This window comes from Mesocricetus auratus, unplaced genomic scaffold, assembly GCF_017639785.1.
Source record: "Mesocricetus auratus isolate SY011 unplaced genomic scaffold, BCM_Maur_2.0 Super-Scaffold_100676, whole genome shotgun sequence".
Classification (NCBI taxonomy): domain Eukaryota; kingdom Metazoa; phylum Chordata; class Mammalia; order Rodentia; family Cricetidae; genus Mesocricetus; species Mesocricetus auratus.
Window position 1 is genome coordinate 119,910,591 of NW_024429266.1, and position 6,666 is coordinate 119,917,256.

A 6,666-nucleotide genomic window follows, 5' to 3' on the forward strand; every position below is an offset into this window, starting at 1 on the left:
TAAGCAGGGAGCACAGACTCAATCGCAGCCTCAGAGCCTGTCTCAAGACAAAAGTTGGGGTGGAGCTCAGGAGCAGAGTGCTGGTCTTACATGTCCACAGCCCTGGACTTGATCCCAAGCACAGCAAACACTACAGGTTAATAACTGTCTTTGTGCCCATTGGACTGGTAAACTGTTCTGCAGACAATGTTCTTGTCATAAAGGGTCGTGTCTGTAACATATGTTGGAATGTTTCACGGAATTCAAAATAAATACTTAGAAATGTAAATATTGAGGAAATCTAAAAGATTGATATCCAAGGGTTCTTCATTCTTTCTTTCAATTTTTTTTTTTGGTTTTTATTCTTGGAGTTAAATGTAGTCAAGGGTGGTCTTGATTATCTTGACTCCACATCCTCAGTGTTTAGATTTCTGGCATGTGCCACCAGCCAAGCCTGTGTGTGAAGGTGTGTGTACATGTATGGACATATGAGTGCATATGCCTTATGTCCATGTGTAGATGTCACAGTTTATCTCTGTGGTGTCTTATTCTATCTCTCCCCACCTTCTCTTTTGAAGCAAGAACTCTCACTGAACCTGGAGATCAGACTGGCTAGCTTGAGATTCAGGGATCTATCAGTCTGCATTAGCTTTATCAGAGTGGAAGGAACCTGGACTTCAGTATTCACATTTGCACAGCAGGCACTTTACTGACCCAGGCTTCTCCTCTCACCTCTTTCTAACCTTTGGAACATCTAAAGTTGCTTCTAAATCACAAAGTTGTAAAAAGAAGTGTATAGGTCAAGCAATGAGGCAAATACCCGACCACTCAAGAGGTTCAAGGAAGAAGGGTACAATTTCAGTCCACACTAAGTAGTAGCACACTGTCTCTTGAGTGGTAACAACACATACATGTACTACGACAGTCAGATTTATACAAGAAACTTGGAAGTTCTACCTGAAGGTCATCGAGATGGTTCACTGTGTGAAGGTGCTTGCTGCTAAGCCTGGTAAGGTGAACTCAGTCCCATAGGCCTACATTGTGGGAAGTGAGGATAAACTCCCTCGTGTTGTCCTGTTGCTTCCTTGTGTGCGCCATGGCATGAATGTGCACACACAAACAAACCTCCTTATAATAACATAATGATAAAGAAAACGTTACAGAGCTGAGCCTGGCAGCTCATAACTGGAATCCCAGCACTTGGACACGATCCTTGTACTACTAGGGCCTTGAACTTCTGATCCTACCTTCTAAGTAGAAGAAGAAGGATCAGAACTTCCAGGTGCCTGAGACTAGAAAAAGACCTAAGGGAAATGCAGACACAACTGATCTGCTAAAGGAATGTAGCCATAAAATGACTCCTGATGATATTCTGCTACACGCACAGATTGGTGCCTTGCTCAGCCATCATCAGAGAAGCTGCCTTCTGAAGAAGATGGGAACTAATACAGAAACCCACAGCTGGACCGTAAGAAACCTTGGGACAGTTAGTCCTCAGTGGCACATCTCCATCAATTTCCTGCCCTCAGGGCTAAGGGAACTCTTCAAAGAGGAGGTAGAATGATTGTAAGACCTGGAGGGACTGAGAGACACCAAGGAAAATGGTCTAGTAAGCACATCAGCACTGAAGCAGCATGCACTGGGCTTTCACAGGTCTGAACCACATTGGGTGGGTCCCAGTGCTGAGAGGAGTGGACACCAATGTGACAGGTAAAATGTAGCCACCCCTACCAATATCTGAGCATTATTCTTTGCTTTAATCGATAGCCTAGGATCCTGTTTTAGATAACCTGGTATCCAAGTGTTGATGGAAATGCCTCCAAATCAAAGGAACTATTGCTGTCATCCCTAGCATTGGCAGTTGCCCTATACATAGCTAAGTAACAAGGCATAGTATCACGGATCCTCATTTAAACATTAGGGAAGATATCTAAACACACGGTTTATTTCTCCAGCCAAATCTTGTGCCATGTAATTACTTAGGCTGCATAAAACTACAGCAGCTAAAGCAGTGCTATAGATGAGCCTTGCCAATGATCTAAATATCTTATGATGCTTGCTAACACGTCCTCAGAGGGAATACATGGTTAACAACAAGACTACTATAACTCGAAAAATCCTCTAGAACAAAACTTTCCCTTTTGGCTCTCTGCATCATTAAGATGCACTTCTTACACCAGTGAACTATGGAAGGGCTTACAAATTGTCTTCAAACAACAAAATAATGTCTTAACTTCTTTTTTTTTCATTTTTCCATATTTTTATTTAACCTTTTATGCATTTCACTCTCAGTTCCCTCTCCCTCCCTGCCCACCCCCAATCCTCCCAACCCCTGACCCCCACTCCATCCCCCCTCCACTCCCCAGGGAGGGCAAGGGCCTCCATGAGGGATTTCCAGAATCTGTCACATCATCCCAGGAATGGCCCAGGTTCTTCCCCATGTGTCCAGGCTGAGAGAGCATCCCTCCACGTGGCATGGGCTCCCAGAGTCCCTCTGTATGCCAGGAACATGTCTTAACTTCTTACATGCAAATATTACACACTTGTCAGTAGTTGTTATCATATTTTAGGTCTTCTTTTGCTTCGTTTTTTTTTTTTTTTTTCTTCTTTCATTGCTAGTATAATCCTCACTCAATGAGAGCAAATCTCACACTAGTTTCCCTTTCATCTATTCCAGCACTGGATTTCTTCTTGAAATTAGGCCTGTGTGTTTGGCCTCATTCTCAATATAAAACCTTAAGTATGCTTCGTCAGATAGTATAAAGAGACTAACCAAGACTCTCACCTCTGGGAGCAAACTACACTAGAACGGATCTAGAGTAACATATCCAGTTTATCGACAAGTTCTTTGGCCTTTGGCTTTTCCAGCTTTGCAATGGCAGTTACAGATGGATCCAGGCATCAGATCTCATCATGTCTGTCATTGTATTTGGTCCTAATAGCTTCCACCAGCTTAGCCAGAGTACCTGTGTCTCCGGAGTTAAGCTGTGTGAAGGCAACAGTGGTGCATGTCTTCCTATGGGCCAGCTGCCCCAGCCTGGCCTTTCCCTTGATGATGTAGTCGGGGAATCCCATCTTGTGATACAGGGCAGGCAAGAAGTCCACCAGATCAAGGAGGTCTACACAGCAGCCAATCATCACCAGCTGAGCTTTCCAGTCCTCCACCAAAATGGTGGCTGTATTGACCTCTGTTTGAAGGATAGGTGGTCTCTGAGTTGGGACATCCTCTTTGCCAGCAGCTTTCTTCTCCACACAGCCAGCGACCCCTGCTTCTTTTCCTGCTTTGTCTGTGGCCAGTACTTGTGGGCGAGCTCAAGCAGCTGGGTAGTCATTTGCTGGACGAGCGCTGGGTGAACTGCTTAACAGCAGGAGGTACCTTGAGACATAGAAGAGCCCTTTGCCACTGCAGCCTGGTGTAGTGGGGCCATTTGAGGAAGAGAGTGAGGATCTCTTTTGGGCTGGATGTCCTGCCCAACACCTTTTTGGCCTCCTGTTTCTTCATGATGGCAGGAACTAGGGCCACTTTCTTTCCCTTGGCCTCTTTCTCTTGGGCATCTTGCTTGGCTGGGGGAGAGAGCCGGACCTTGTATTTTTAGCTTCATATATAGTATATATCTCCTAGGACAAAACAACTTCAGACCAAACTTGTAATGAATGGATTCCAGCAAGTCCTGCTACAGGGGATCCAAATCTTCTCTAACTATGAGATAAAATAGGAGTTTCTCTTTGGTAGGGACTATGCCCTCAGTATCAGGAAGTGATTTTAAAACGGCAAATGACAGATTAGCTACCCCAAAAGACCCTTAGCTACCCCAAAAGATTTCTGAGACTACAGCTCTCAGAGGGTACCTGAGGCAGGGGACTAGGGTGGAAGATGAAGTCTAGAAGGCCTTATACAAAGGCTGCAGCACTAGCAGGTGAGAAAACCTGTTGGCAAGGAGGAAGGTTTCAAACACCACCCTAAGGCCCAAGTGTAACTGAGCATGAGCAAGAGAGACCAGAGTACAAAGTGAGTCAGAGAGGCCATGCTGTACAAAGAACCCCAAAAGGCCCGTCTTTGAGCTTTAAAACCCCCTGCCTATGGCAGCTCACATCTTCCCTTGGAAAGAGAAGTCATGAACCCAATGACTTCTGTTCCTTTCCTTCATACTATCCATATGCCTTCATCCAACTCCTTGTTCTGGGACAATATTAACTGGAAATTTTGGCAAGTGCTCACCAAACCCCTTTGGCAAGAACTCAGTCATAGGCTGACATAATTAAGCCATGAAATAGAATGTCTAAGTGTGTGGAAAGGAAATTAGCTTGGAGACCATTCAGTCAGCATCACCCTCCCCTGGATTCAAAGACAAAAAACAAAACAAAACAAACAAACAAACAAAAAACCCAGACCAACAACACATGTATTTTATTTAACAGTTTGGTCGTGAAAATTTATAATTTAACTTGGTCCATTTATATTCATGTGGTGTTTGAATGAACACGTCCTCCATAGGCTCTTATATTTTGTTGTTTAGTCCACATCTGGTGAAACTGTTTGGGAAGGATTAAGAGATGTGGCCTTGTTGGAGTTGATGTGTCACTTATGGTGGGCTTCTTGTAAACAAATTCACTGTATCTTTTTAATTTTACAACTCTTAGGTTCCTTGGACGGTTTTAAATAATCAATCCTTTGACACATATCAATTTCACATTTTTAAACTCTTAAGGTTTAACCTTTTTGCCATACACTTGAGTTCATCCATTTAGTCATTTTTTAGCATTGTTCTCTCATTTCTATCTTTCTAATAATAAATATCTTTTGCATTCTTACTTTTCCTTTTCTTTAAATTGCATGCTCCCACGTTGATCTGGTTTTCATTCTATTTTATTACTTTTATCTTCATTTATTTTATGATGAATTTATTTCCGTGCCATACGTTTTTGCTTCCTCGGTTTCTTCTGGCACATATTTTTCTTCTGTGAAACCTCCTCTTTTGGTTTTGGAACAGTTTGTTCTTTTTTGGTGAAAATCATTTCAATTTGGCCAGGTTAACCCAGCCATGAGTTCCATACACCCAGCAGTTCGACTTAGGTGCTTAGTTCACCTGGAATGTTCAACAGCTATAGAATCTACATCACAATCTTTAAGTAAGTCAACACCACTCTCTGCATTTTTAAGCATGTGCAGAAAAATCCAGCAATCTTTGGATGGCATTGACCCTATGTCCAGCCCCACTGTGTGGCCCAGGCACACTTAGTGTCCTTACCATTATACCACCCAAATGGCACACATGAATTCTTTCAAGTGACATCTTTCCACTACGTGGTGGCATTTGATTTACGCATAGTCTTCTTGGCCTGGGCAGTTTCATAGGAGTTCTTAAGTGAGCATGAAGAGATGAATCTCTTGATTTTCATGATGCTGTAGGGTTTTCTGGATCAAGAGAGCAGTGAGCCATCTTCCCAGTTCACCTGAAGCCACTTACAGGAAGAGAAAGCCCTAATCTCTTGGGTCGTTCCAATTACACTTACCCATTTTCACCATCTTTAGGGGTTCTCTAGCCAGGCTCGTTAGCTGGTGCTAGCCAGCCTGCCTTCCACCTGCCTTTAAGGAGAATGGTTTGACTTCCATCGCGGCAGGCGCATACACAATCTCTGAACACACGACTCATGAGACGACAGGGAGGGAATAAGCCCAGTTAGGGAGGGCAAGGAAACTGCTACACCTGAAGGGAATGGCATGGCGGTGGAAAATGGCAGCTAAGCCATCAGAGAAGGCCCATGCTCCTGCCTGCTTTTCTTCCTGGTAGATGCCACAGCTAGCCGGTCTTCCTTTCCTGCAAGCCATGCATAGCTCTCTTCATGTCGTCCTCCAGTTACTGACTGTTCTGAAGCTACCTACACAGTAGATGGCCATTCCTTGAGAAGGAATGTATGCTCACCGTGGCATTCCTAGCATAGAGGGCAGTGAAAGAATTTAATGTGGAACAAGACAGGATGGCCTGTGCTCAAAAATGTAAATAAATAAAAATAAACATCTAGGCACTGCTGACACATACAGCATATTTCGTGGACATTCTAAGAAAATAATTGAAGAACAACTATCCCCTATAATCTCTGTTTTGTTCAGAAACCTTTGTAGCCTGGACTTTGCTGGTTCCAAGAAGTCCCTACCACAACCCAAGAAGCCCATGATTTCCTAAGGCCACTCCCCTATTTCCAATTGCATTCGTTCATTAGTTTACTTATACTTGTGCGTACGCACACTCAGCAATGGTGTGGAATTCAGAGGACAACTTGAGGTGTCGTGACTTTCCTTTCACCACAGATGCCTTCTTCACACCCATCATCAGCGACATCTTTCTCCAACCTCCTACCCACATTCTCTTGATTTCATTTTCCTGATCTGCGGACACACTTCCTCCTTTGGTCCCATTCCTCCCTATCTCTGAGATCTGGCTGAGTTGTCCATTTTGTCACTTTTCAGTTCCTAGCAGGTCCTTTATTTGACAGCAACTTTGATCTGCGAAGATTTCAATTTTATCCCACTAGAATCCTGCTGGTATTATTATAAAATTTTTCAATTACTATTAATATCAAGTTCACAATCTCTACTACAGCAACATAAAACATATCTACTTTTGCCTTTGCCGATGCTGAGGGGCTCATTTCACATCAACCTCTCAATGTAAAGCACCCAGCACA

The 6,666-nt window shown here is 43.5% G+C and overlaps 1 pseudogene; it reads right to left on the reverse strand.

Annotated features, from left to right (window-relative positions):
- Window positions 1-2,560: 2,560 nt before the first annotated feature.
- Window positions 2,561-6,165, reverse strand: LOC121137086 (annotated as a pseudogene).
- Between the last annotated feature and the right edge of the window lie 501 nt (window positions 6,166-6,666).